Here is a 12962-nt window from a genome sequence, read left to right on the forward strand (position 1 = left end):
TGTTGATAAAAAGCAGTAATTTTTGATTCAGAGCAAGTCAGCAGTTAAAAACCAGCCCTATCAATTTTTGAATTGTTAGCAACTGTTCAAACTGAGTCTTATTGTCTCAAAAACTTTTCCTTATTTTTATAAAAAGAGGGTAACAAAATGTATCACTTTTGATAGCTTTTTGTGAGCAAATATTTTTCTATTACCCCTTGAGTGTACGTTGCTATTGCACTAGAAATGTTCACTGACCAAGCTGAACTACATGGTCTGAAAAAACTCAGAAGGAAGAAAATCCTTCATTATACAACTCACTCTTTCTAAGGACGAGACAGACACAACTGCTGAGTCCATTGCAACCAGAGGAAGCACAAAGCAACTGCAAGACTATGCAGAGTTGCATGTGTGGCTGCAGTCTCAGTCCTCTAGCTGCCTAGACACTGTCAGGGGCTTGAAATATAAAAATGTGTGTGAAATTAAGATGTGGGCAACATTTTGCTAGTCCTTGTGAGCTAGCAGGAGTGGGCTGTTGAAGGAAAAGGTGAGGAGTTCATGGCTGATGAGATAAAAAGTGGGAGTGCTGGAGGTACACACAGAAAGGAGCAAGGTGTTAAAAGCAGATAGCCCAGGAAAAGGTGCAAGGCTGGGTGCATATGGAATATGGTAAGCAGTTAAAATGAGATGACATTAATGAGTGTTATAGCAGTATCCTAATACTGCAACTTTGCTCTATGATGTCTTTCCCATACCAAATTCATCACCTCTCAATGCCCTTTTTTTTTTCAGTCTTCTTTAAAATGTAGAGGAAAATAAAGAAAATAAAAGTCCTCTGAAGGAGAGAAATACATTGCTCTGGCCATTGAAGAAGTCAATCCCTGCATATGACCAGAACATACAGCTTTGGTGTAGCAGAGAAAGGGAAAAGAAAAGGATTGCAGCTATAAACTAAACAACTCTTTTTGAGGCACACTGCAGTTTTGGGTTTGTTTTGTATTGTTTTTCACTTCCCCCCTCCTTTTTACAAATTACAAAGCTTTTCATCTTGCTATTAGGAGGCAGAATATCTTACTGTGTTGTCTGAAAATTCTTACTTGCATAGATTTGTAAGTAAAAAAGTCTGTTTTTTAAAGCATGTGATACTTTCCACTTCACTAAAGAGATGAAAAGTCACAACTGCTGTGATGTTTTATTTAAAAATAAAAAATACCAAGCTATCAGCACAAACCAATTAAATAATACTTCTTGTCTCTAGATTAGCCTACACACAGCTTTATATTTATACTTTTATTTGATAAAGAAATCAGCCTTTGCTCCATATAATCAGAATCAATATTCCTGAAAGATTATCTCTCCATGGTTGCTGGAAGCACAGCAACAAAATTTGTTAAAAAAATCCAGCAAATCAACAGTACCACACATTAAACATTTTTGAAACCTGTAACACAACACTCAGATGTCTGTAGATTCTAACAGTCCATAAAATATCAAATATGTGAGTATGACCACTCCTAAAGACTGAAATGTGGGGCGTGGTGGTGACCACTTCAGCTATTGTTAGGTCCTTTTACTGATGCTGAACCCTTCATGCTCACAAGAATCCTTTCTGAACAGGGGAATTTACTAATAGAACATCAGTGTCCAGGGCCTGTATAATTTTGTAAGAATGGTCTGAGCTAAATAGGAGTAGCAAGCTGTTCAATAGGACTCAGTTCTGTAGAAGGCATTTACAGTGGGCCCTATTTTCAGCAGGAATTGGGCCTGGTGGCCTTTTAAGGTTAATTTTGAAATTATTTGTTCTATAATTCTGTATTGGCATGCAAATTTTTTTTGGAAAACAACAACATCTTGCCATTAGCACTCAAAAAGAACCACCACAATGCCATTGTACAAAGACATTGAAATCTTTGGTGTATTTTTCTGAGTTAACCTTCGTAGACAGGAAAAAATATTCAAGGTATACAAGAATAGCAATTTAATCTTGCAGCAGGTTAAAAACCAGGTAGAGCATATCCTTAATATGTTATCACACGTGTACATTAGTATCATGGACTTAAAAGTGTAACATGACCAGGGACACTTTACATATTAATCCAAAAGCCAGTTCACAAGTGTAAAAACAGAAAACTGAGCTGAGTAAAGGTCTGGCAAAGCTACACTCAATGGTGCTCAAAATAACTTCCACTGGAAATGCTATTGTCCCTCAGTGAAACTAAAAGCCAATATTGGACTTGAAACAGTCCTGACTGGGTGGGAGTCTGAAAGACAAAGCCAAGAACCAGAGAGCACAGAGTGGTAATGAGGAACTCATGGCTGGTTTTCCAGACAAATGGAGGGTTTTTTTCTGGTTTTAAGTTGTACAGTATTTTTAATATACAGTTATTTGTGGTTTCTCTTATTGAACTGTGCCAACATGACATCATGGAAGGACTAATTCAGTGTCTCCCACAACCCAGATCTAATAGAGAGTAAGTATTTTTCTCCTTTACTCAGAAACCTTCTCATCATGCTTCTGATATGGTGAAGAAGGAACTATAAAAATTTTATTGGCTTGTATCCCTGTAATTCACTCTTAGAGAATCATGTAATTTGAGGAACTCTACTGACAAGAAAGTCTGATTGGTTTTTATTTTTAAGTTTTAATAGACATTTTTTTTGAAGAATGTTATTTAAGGATAAAAAAAAAGAAAAAAGTGAAAAAGTGGATTATTATATTACCATTTAGATTGGATTCACCATAGGTTTGCTTGTATTTAAAATCATCTTCTCTGAAGACAAAAGTTTACAGAAAGTAAATAGAACACAGACTTGTCGATTGCTTGCATCATCTCATAAAATTATATTTACATGTATTAATACTTTTGTTACGTTTGTGTAGTACAGTAAAATGAATTATCTAGGTAGTTAGTAAATCTAAATTAAATTAGTAAATCTTTAATGTGAAATAATTTGAAATAAATTCCAAATAATCATGTTAAGAACTACATATCTTAAAAAATATCTTATGCTTCAGTACATTTATGTATATGAAAAAATGCATTAAAATGTATCTTAGTTAAGAATTTTTTTGTCTTGATTTTATGCTATAGAGTATTTTATAGTGTGTTAAATAGAAGGTAAATATAAAAGTCATGTAACATTCTTACAGTGTTGGCATGGTTTGATGTAACTGAACCATATTTGCTTTGATATTTTGCTGAAACAAAATATTACCAAAACTAGCACATTTCTAAGGAAGTCCAGTAGTATTTTCTGAGGACACCAGTATTCTCAGAAATCTTTTAAGAGGTTAACCAGCAAATTGATTATCTAGGAGCCTTTATTTATGAAACTTTTTTAATGTTTAAAGAAACAGAAGTATTTTGTGTTCATACATGTTAAATCAGTAAGAATGAACTATTTGAAAGAAAGGATGGAGCTCAGGGGTTTTAATCAATATATCTTTGCCAAATGAGAATACTTTTGAATTTTTCTGGCACAGTATAATTTATTTTCACAAAGTGTTTCTCTTTTGGGAGATCTACACCCTTATTCTTAGCAAAAGTGAATCAATATTGTCCAACTGACTTTTGTGAAATTGTTTTACTGAAAGCCAAGCATGAACCTGGTCCATCTCTTCCATTAAAATTAATGGAAGAAAGACGTGTCCAAATGACCTAGAATACTTTGAATCTGCATTTTCTTCAATTGTGTCAAAACAATGCTTTTAATAGTATATATCTTTTTATACATTGTATGTGTAAGTGCATATTAAATGTGCTGAATGGCCTAAATGTAAACTGTGATTGATTATTCCCATATGAGCCCAATCTAATTCTAATCCATTGGTTAGGCTATAATAAAAGACTGTTTTCATCAAGGACTTGGCATCCCCTTGAAAACTGGATTTCAATATGACAGCAGGAATGAACATAATAGAAATTGGGAAGTTAATCAAGCTTAGCCAGAAGTCATAGCTCATATAAGCCTAGGACTGCACAGTCTTTAAAAACAAAATATAGAGAATTAACATCTGGTGTTAACTAATAATGTGAAACAAACAAACAAAAATGTTCTTGAAATCTTTTCTTTTACTATTTATTGCTTTTACATTTCAGAAAAGGCAAATAAAAGGATCTAATTTTTCATCAGCTTTGTAAATCTGGAACCTACAAACTGTACTTATGTTATCCTTTACTCCATGGGTAACCTGTGAATAAGACTGCCAGATTGCCTTGTATCTCTGGGCATTTCTGGAGAATCTTTTTTTCTTAATCCTTTTCACAGAAATTAGAAGGCAGCATGATATATACTTCTACTCATATGAACTTTCTAAAAGGTCCAAAAATATATTTTTCCTCTTCTAGGCACTACTGATGCGCTAGAGAAAATGGAATGTGCCTTATCCAGTTATTTGCAAAATATATGGACTGAGATGACTTTATTGTGTGAAAATCCAACAGAAGTTGAACGAGATAAGATGATTTTTCGTAATTTTGCTGCAGATAATATTGGCTTACATCACAAAAATAAGGGAATTGTAATGTTACAAAAGAATTTGTGGCTTTTACATTTTAGAACTTCATAAATGGAGTCTGGGCTCTTGCGTATGTCTCTTCCTATCCTGAGATGTCACACTTCTGGCAGAGTGTGTTGTGGTTTATGTCCATACAGAAATTCTTGTTGTCTCTCAAGAATGCATTTGTATATTGCTTTGGATGATTCCTAGGCTAAGTTTATTCCCTTTATTAAGATCAATTGCTCTTCATTTGATGTGAGCTGCTCTCCACTGGGGCAGGCTGGATGGCTGGCTGGGTAAGTCTAGAGGGTTATCTGCTAACACAAATATTGGTCTTTCTTTCAGACTTCATCACCCACAAATTTTGAGATGCTCATCATTATAAAACTCTCTTTATTTCTCTGGAAGCCAAACAGAAAGTCAGAGTTTTTCCCATGTGGAGCAATTTCTGGACTGATAGTTCTGCTGGAATCCATAGCCCTTTCTGCACAGCAGTTAATGAACTGAGATCCAAGAGAAGCATGAGTTTATATTCTAAACGATGGCTCTGATTAGCATGCAAGAACATTTAAATGGAAAATACTGATGAAAGCATACATATTTTCCACTGAAAGCTTCTTTATTTTATATTCATGCTTCAGAGAACACAACTCTCACTATGGAACATTTGCATAATGTGAATGCTGGATCATTTCTATCACATCAGGAGAAGCTGATGTGAGTCTGTCCACCCTCTACACCTGGGAGTGATCTCCTGGAGCCCTCACTGGATCTGTACACTGTGCATTTCATTTTCTATAGTTCACTTTAGTTTGTAGTATTTGTTAATCCTGTAGGCTTCAAGACAGCTTGGTTTTGCTGGGGTTTGGATCCAGCCAGAACTTACTGATACACATAGGTTTTGTGGGGACTTGTACTGATCTTAGTGAGAGAAGCACAAGCTGCAGAAGGGTTTGGAGACAGCATGAAGACATTCATCTGTGAGCATATGAAAATTTATATTCTACCTGCACTTTGATCTCTTAATGAAAAAAAATCCTGCATGTTTAGAAGTGGGGTGTTCACAATGGCTAATTTAGCCTTTTTTTTGGTCTGAAACTCCCTGTGCTTGGTAGCAAGAGAGGCTCCAGCAGAAGGTATTTCAAATCAGGAGGTATTGCAGAAGGAAGTTAACCCCTGAGGCCAGGAGTGGCCTTTATAAATACACTTCACTAAAACATTCATATTTTTATTCAAACATGTGGGATACAAACCTGAATTCATCTGCCTTAGGAGCTGATTAGACACCTTGTAAAAGCCAGAATTATGTACCCAATTAAAGTATTTGTTTCTAAGAGATGGTGTATCATAACCTCTTGGGAAAATCCAAGAGTCTGCCATGTACTGCATAATTAAGGAAACACAAAAATTATCAAATGAAAAGTCAGACTAAAAGAATGTCATAATTTTTGAATACTGTTATTTTTTAAATTAAAATAAGAGTTAGGACTTTTTATTTCTCAGAAATAATTTTTAATTCAAAAGAAGTCAGTTTTGGGGTCTAAATATATGTCATCTTGGTAACTATGCATCTTCACTTCTGTTTTAATTGTAGTTTTAGCTGAGAAAATCTGGGAAGCTGAAACATTTTCTCTAGCACAGATATAGCTGAATCCAGGAATGGCCCAGCACTTGTCACTTTTCCAGTCTCCAGGCAATTTGGAGCTTTCTCATTTGTGATTTACACATAACATGAGCAATTATATCCCTCTGTTTTAAGGAATTTCCAGGGACCCTACATCCCTGCATTTCACTGAGGTTAGCGTACAATGACCACTAACATCTCTGTCACTCAGGCCATCCCTTTCCTGGGAAAGAAGATCTCTGAACTTCTGGTCCTTGTTCCCAACAGTGTGGGGGACTTTGCAGTTTAACCTTTTCTCAGCTCACTGCAGCTTGTGGAGGGAGAACTTGTGGACAGCTGTGGGCTCGGGAGCCAGGAGTTCTTGTTCCATCCTGGCTGTCACCCTGTGCAGAAGCAGCAGCAGCAAACTACCAAGAAATAGAAAAGATAAAGGTAAAATTGTCTTTTACAATAGATGATTATTAATAATGATAATTCTTATGCCTAGTTTTTTACAGATGAGCAAGGGCTTAACTCTTACAACGCTGATTTAGCTAGTGATAAACATTTATTGTCTTGAGCACAGTTTTTAATTTTGAGCACAAATAGGTACTGGCCTCACTTAAAACATGTGCTTTTCCCCACCCCCATGTATTGTTGTTAGAAAGTTTCCTGGCTACATGTGCTTCTTCATATTTGTCTGCTAAATGAGATATTAGTGTACAAAATGTAGCATGCAGTAGCACTCTTTGGATTTGTAGCATTTTCTTGGGGCACTTGGATCTGCAGAGCACCACTTTTCATTCTTTATTTTTTTTCTGAATTTCAGAACATACATGAAATTTCCAGGCAAATCAGTCCTATTTTATTGATACCTCAGGAGAAAGAGTTTTTCACCAGTGATTTTTATGCAATATAGAGGTTAACTAGATTTTTTTTTAACATGACAGCCTTGCAAATGTTTTTTATATTTATTTAGCCATATGTCGGCAATTCTAAAGACAAAAATATATATTTGAGAACAAATGGAATGTGAAATCTAACATCTCTAAAACTTCACACTTCAAGGCTGAGAAATTTCAATTTCTTTTACATAATTTTTAATTCTGTGTTTACACTTAAATCAAAATATACTCAGAAAAGGAAAACCGAGCATCTATAACTAGATCTCACATACCTCCCAAAGAGGAATGTCAATGTGCATTTGGGCTATCTCAGTATATAATGTTATTATGACATCAAAGTTTTGCCATATTTTAGAGGACAGTCAGATGGCATATTTTTAAACACCTGTGAAACCATCCCTAGTAGAAAATACATCCATTTCATAATATTTCCATACAACTTAATGAAGCTGTAAGTACACATGAAAGGTATCATGAGATCTTTAAATACAGCAAGTATATTCTGCATTTTAGAAAAATAAGAGTTTACTGGGAGAAGTCCACATGTATATTTTACCTTCTAAAAGAGGTAAACAATTATTTGAAGATATACCATATATGAAATGATATAATCAATAAGACACATCAACATAATAAAAATGCAAGGACAATTTGTGATATAAATCAACAGTGCTTACAGTGTTTTAGTGCTGCCAGTGTGTTTCAGCCTAATTTCTTTAAACAAACACTAGGAATTTGAAATTTTAGAGGAGTATTTCTTAGTAATTCAGACAATGACTTGCTTAAATAGAGTTGATCTGCTTTTTCACTAAGAAACTAGGTTAAGGAAAAAGGTATTTTCAAAATACATAAAAACATATTATAAATATTATTACTTTAAAATATATTTCAAATTTAAAGAAAAATTTAAAACCATGAAGTATTTCTCACTCAAACCTTGACTAACTGTAAGAGAACGGAGTGGTGGGAACTTAACTACCAGTGAAAGACTTTCTTCTTATCTTATTTTCTGAAAAGAAATCAATGGGACTATGAAATTTTTCAATATTTTCAGGTAAGTGATGCGCATTTCTTCCAGAAGAATGCAGAATGTAGCAGTGAGAGCTAACATGACACAAGTGCTAGGTGACATTCTGACAATGGCAAAGTCAATGAGATAATTGTCTAAATTTTCTTCATATGTTCAAACTTCTGCTCTAATCCTATTTAAGTCAGTCTTGCCGCTCTAAAAGTCCTTTCATGTCAATGTTTTCCATGACTAGTGAGTACGTTTTGAATTTTCATAAAGCATTATAAGGGCTACTTATGTTATGACAGTGTGGGAAAGAAATGTTCCTTTTGATACAATTTCAAAATAAATGTTCTAATGAATAAAAGATACAACTGATTCCAGCTTCAAAATTGGCTTATTTGATTCTTCCCTGCAGAAGGAAATAAAGTAGATCAAGCTGAAATGAAATTATTCTATATTAAATATTCTAATATGGGAATGAATTAGTATTGCATGGAGGTTTAGGTGATTTACCAAAGGTCACTTGGGAATCTGTAAGAGAGAGATGGGAAAGTAACTTAACTCCTGAGCTGTTAAGTATTTAATTGGTCTTTGGACCACTTGGTCTTGACTTCAGGTTTCTCATGCAAAGATTATACACCCAGATTGAAATTAACTCAGTTCTATCATAATGCTAATGTGTCCAGATAGAATCTTCTACTAGTCTCCACCATGAATTAAGTAACAAACATTAATAAACTAAAATGAATGGAAATTCTTCATATGTTTCTATGTCAGTGAGTTTTTGGAATGTAAAATAGTTTCAGTGGAGTTATACAAGAGAAGACCATGGACCATTAACTTTTGGAATTTCCTGACCTGTGTGGTTGATTGAGCAACCTCAATGCCACATTTTACTGTAGACTTTGCATTTGACTGTGCATATATTTTATATACTTTCACATGTTTTAATATAACCTGTGTGGGGTATTTTCATTTCTGAAATAGCTGGAAGGCATGACCTCTTTTCAGCAGGGGAAAGTTCATAGAGAATGTATAGAGTGTGTATCTAGTTTGCCAAAATATATTTGACTGAAATTTTCAGCACAGTTGTCTTAAAGTATTTTCTTCTGGCATTCACTTTGCATGTAAGACATGTCTGGTTTCCCATTATGTAAAAGAAAAAAAGTCTTTGTCAACCACAAGTTTTAAACTCTATCTCTGGTACTGTTGCATGCTTGTGTGGGGCCTCCTAGGTAAGTGCAAAGTGAGGCTGGAGTCAATGGGGTGTGGGTAAATCTCCCACTCTGCCTCCTCAGTGTGTGAAATGGTTATGGGCTCTACCTCTAACCTTGCCAGTCTAACTGTGGAGATGCATGCCTGCTGTTCTGGTGCCTCAGGTTAAATTTAAGATAAGGAGCCATCATGTTTGTGAGTGTACAGACACATTTAGCTGTTGGCTTGAGGTCAAGCCTTAGAAATAATGTGTTAGAGGTAGAAATAAGTAAAATAGCCCTTAGAAGGTTCAAAAATCACAAAGAGGACACTAAAAAACCTCAAACTCACAGTCTAGAGGCTGCAAGACCAGTGCTCACACAGAAAATATAGCTTAGCTTTCAACTCTCTTCTAGCAGTTCCACCCTCCTATATCAGCACTGACTGCTTTTGTGACAACCAGGAGTCAATGTTAGCTTTGAGTCCTGGCCCTCATCTCTTCTTTTAACTGTATTTTCCTTATGTTTATTCATTTGATGAAATGCTTTGACATGTACTGTTTTTCAGTGATCACTTGGGAAAAAAATAATTGATTTAATTTTTTTTTAAATCCAGTGACCTTATCATCTTGGCTCTGCTGAGAACTGTTTTTGCATTTTATTTATCTCTCACATGTTAGGTTTTTGAGTCTGTGTACAGACAATGCTTAGAAAAGCATCTTATTTAATATAAACCTTAAGCTGCTGGTTTACCAAATCCAGCCTTCCCAACAGTTATAACAGATGAATGTGAGTCCTGTCACTCTGCTCTTTCTGCATGTGTAAAGTGCATCATACTCAGCAAAATATGACATATTGGAGAGCAATTTAGATAACAATCATGAGATCTGAGTGCATCTAATTAGCATCATCTAAACTAAAAAAAGCAAAGAAATCAAATCTGACAACATGTCAGCCAGGGAATAAAAAAATCTTCCTCCTTGGCGTGGAATGAAGGAGCCATAGAAGATGAACCAAGCCACTGGACATACATGGTTTTGCCAGCTTCATCCAACAAATAAATCAGCAGTGAATCTTGTTGGATCAGCACCCAGTCAGGGTGGAACAGAAAGGAAAAAGAGCTTTGAGGAATGTTAAGGATGTGGAGTGTAAGACATTCCTTAACAGTTTTAAACAACTTAGCCTAAGGCTCAGTAGCACTTTGGCCATAACAGCTAAAAAACTCTATTTGGGGTAATATTCGGATATTTAATTTCTTTCTTCATGTTTCTGTTTCACAGCCTTTTGCCCATGTTGTGCTGTGTGCTGCTGTACCTGTGCCTCTGGGATTATATTAACTAGGAATCTTGAAGAAAACCACAAGAGCAGCAGTGTAGATGTCCCTCAGCAGCATGAAGGAGAGGTTTATGTCATTCCCTCAGGACTGGGAAAAGCACCTGCTCACAACGTTGTCTAAGGACTGGCATTCAGCTGGCCTGCTTCAGGAGGTGCCCCTGTTTTACTGAATTAACAGTTGAGATAGAAGGAGTTTTATTTCTTTTTTTATTCCCCAGATGCACCCTGATTCAGTGCTATCTTAATAAATATCTTTTCCTTGAGAAAAATGGTTTGAGAATTATTAAATCTCACCAAAAAGAACAATGATTTTTTCCACTCAGTTCCAGTCCAAAATGAAGAATTTTCTGGCATCCTCAGGTGAATGCCTCTGAGCAGCTTGGCGAACACGAACTCAAGTAGGCTGGGGAGGTGCAGAGAAAAGAAACCTTTAGGGAAGAATTTAGAACTGTTATTTTGCCACTACCTGTCTCTGATTTCTACAGTTGCTGGAATAATTAGGTGGCTAGGAGAGGTGTTTCATTGTAAGGTACTCCAGAAAACTGTTTTTAATAAGAAAAAAGTTCTAGCAGTTTCTTTTTGCAAAGCAAAATTCTTCAAGGAAGAATCATATTCTATCCTGGGAAAATTACTTAGGGAAAGATGCAGCAAAAATGTGTTTTGCTCACAGCAAAATTTGTAAACCTGGAGTGGATGAGAATAACAGATTTCTGTGCCTTTTGAAACTGGCAAAAAGCCAGGTTTTTCTGCCTGACTTTATTTTAACATTTATGCAGTTGTATAGAGCATAGTTACATTTATCTTGGGAGAGGTATACTACTGGCAGGAAGTTCCCTGAAAGTGGGTAAGACTACAGAATGAAATACATCATGGATCGAATTTTTCCTGTACTAATTTATTTCACTTAGGTAAGCTAAATGCCACTTCAGTGCCACAGAGTAGAGATTAAAGCAGGAGGCTTTAGCATGGCTGAGACGTGGTGTCATGAGAGACTTTTTGACTTTGTTAATTACTTTGAAAGTGCTAAAAATATTTAGTGGTATAAGGCTTTCAAATCAAGGCAAAATATGTAGTAACATATAACCTTGCCTGAAGTTTATTTTCTGGGAAGAATGTCCTCAAATAAAATTAATTAGGAAGCTGCCATATCTTAAAAATCAAAGTTAGATTCCTCATAGAAAAATTAAGGAATTAATGCAATTAATTTTTCCTTCCCAACATTAAAGAAGCAGTGAAAATGAAGATTGGTAGTATTCCATGAAAAATGGAGATGGAATGTATGAATATTTAGTTTTTTCTCTTCACTGATCTTAAAAAATGCAATGTAAATAATTCTCAAGTGTTTATTTTTAAATGGCTAAGCTTAAAGGAAGGCCAATGTATTGAGTACACATTAATGCATGTTGCAGCTCCTCTGAATTTGCTGTGTTTCACTGAAAGGTAAGTGGAGTTGAGTGGAATCTGTTGTGACCTCTGTGCTGCAAAGTTATTTTGGAGAGCTGTGCAGTTGTGCAGTGCCACCTGTTTGAGCTACTAGATAATCAAATTATTGGATATTTAATATCAAAGAGATGTGACATCTAAAGCCTGATGAAATTACTCCAAAATTCTGACACTAAGTTACATCTCTAAGCTTGGGACATCCTGTAACGTGTCTGTTCCTGTGCTCTGTGAATTCCAGATCCCAATGGGCTCCTCTGTCGGAGTCTAGAACATCCCTCTGGCCACCCTGGAGGGTTTGGAGACCGGACAGGGGGTCTGGGATCTGTCCAAGGGGCTCAGCCAGCCTCACACAGAGCCCAGGAGGACACTGCCTCTGATCCCTGGCCATGGGAGTGAATGCCCACATTGTATGAAGAATCACAAGCTGGGAGAATTCAAAATAAGTAGTATTTAGTTTATCATAGAATGTAAATGTAGAATCTAGGATTCTCAGTATATGGGGTTGAAGAGGCAAGATGGAGGAATTGGGGAGTGGCCCCTGTGCTCCTTGTTCTTGCTCTCATCCCCCATCTTTTGCTGAGTTGGGTTTTAGAGATTGGCTTAGAGTAGAACTGACATGTTAGCATAGGTAGTAGGCATTGGTACAATTTTGTAAATAAAAAGTACATTGTGGACAGTGGTTGGGTCAGGGGTACCGTACATAAGGTACGGGGCTCTCTGATCCGCCCAGTCTGCCGCGTGTCCTGCTCTGCTGGGGACACCTTGCAGAGCTGAGAAAGAACTAAGATAAGGGACCCTGCCAGGGAGGCCTGGCAGAGCTGAGAAAGAACTGACATAATGAAGAATGAACAACTTTGGAAACATGCACTGGAAGGCTCAGCTTGTCTGCTCTGGCTCCGGTGTGAAACACTTAGGGCAAAGAGAAGACGAAAACCTTATTACCTCTGGGAACAGCAACCCCGAGGAGAATCTCAGGGAAGAGCAACCCTGA

At 36.3% G+C, this 12962-nt stretch overlaps 1 long non-coding RNA gene across 1 annotated transcript; it reads left to right on the forward strand.

Annotated features, from left to right (window-relative positions):
* Nucleotides 1-776: 776 nt before the first annotated feature.
* Nucleotides 777-10783, forward strand: LOC134559952 (uncharacterized). The gene is made up of 3 exons (XR_010082644.1): nucleotides 777-2450; nucleotides 4826-6536; nucleotides 10474-10783. It is a non-coding gene; the product is annotated as an uncharacterized LOC134559952 (long non-coding RNA).
* Nucleotides 10784-12962: the final 2179 nt, after the last annotated feature.

The sequence above is a fragment of the Prinia subflava genome, chromosome 1 (genome assembly GCF_021018805.1).
Source record: "Prinia subflava isolate CZ2003 ecotype Zambia chromosome 1, Cam_Psub_1.2, whole genome shotgun sequence".
Lineage (NCBI taxonomy): Eukaryota > Metazoa > Chordata > Aves > Passeriformes > Cisticolidae > Prinia > Prinia subflava.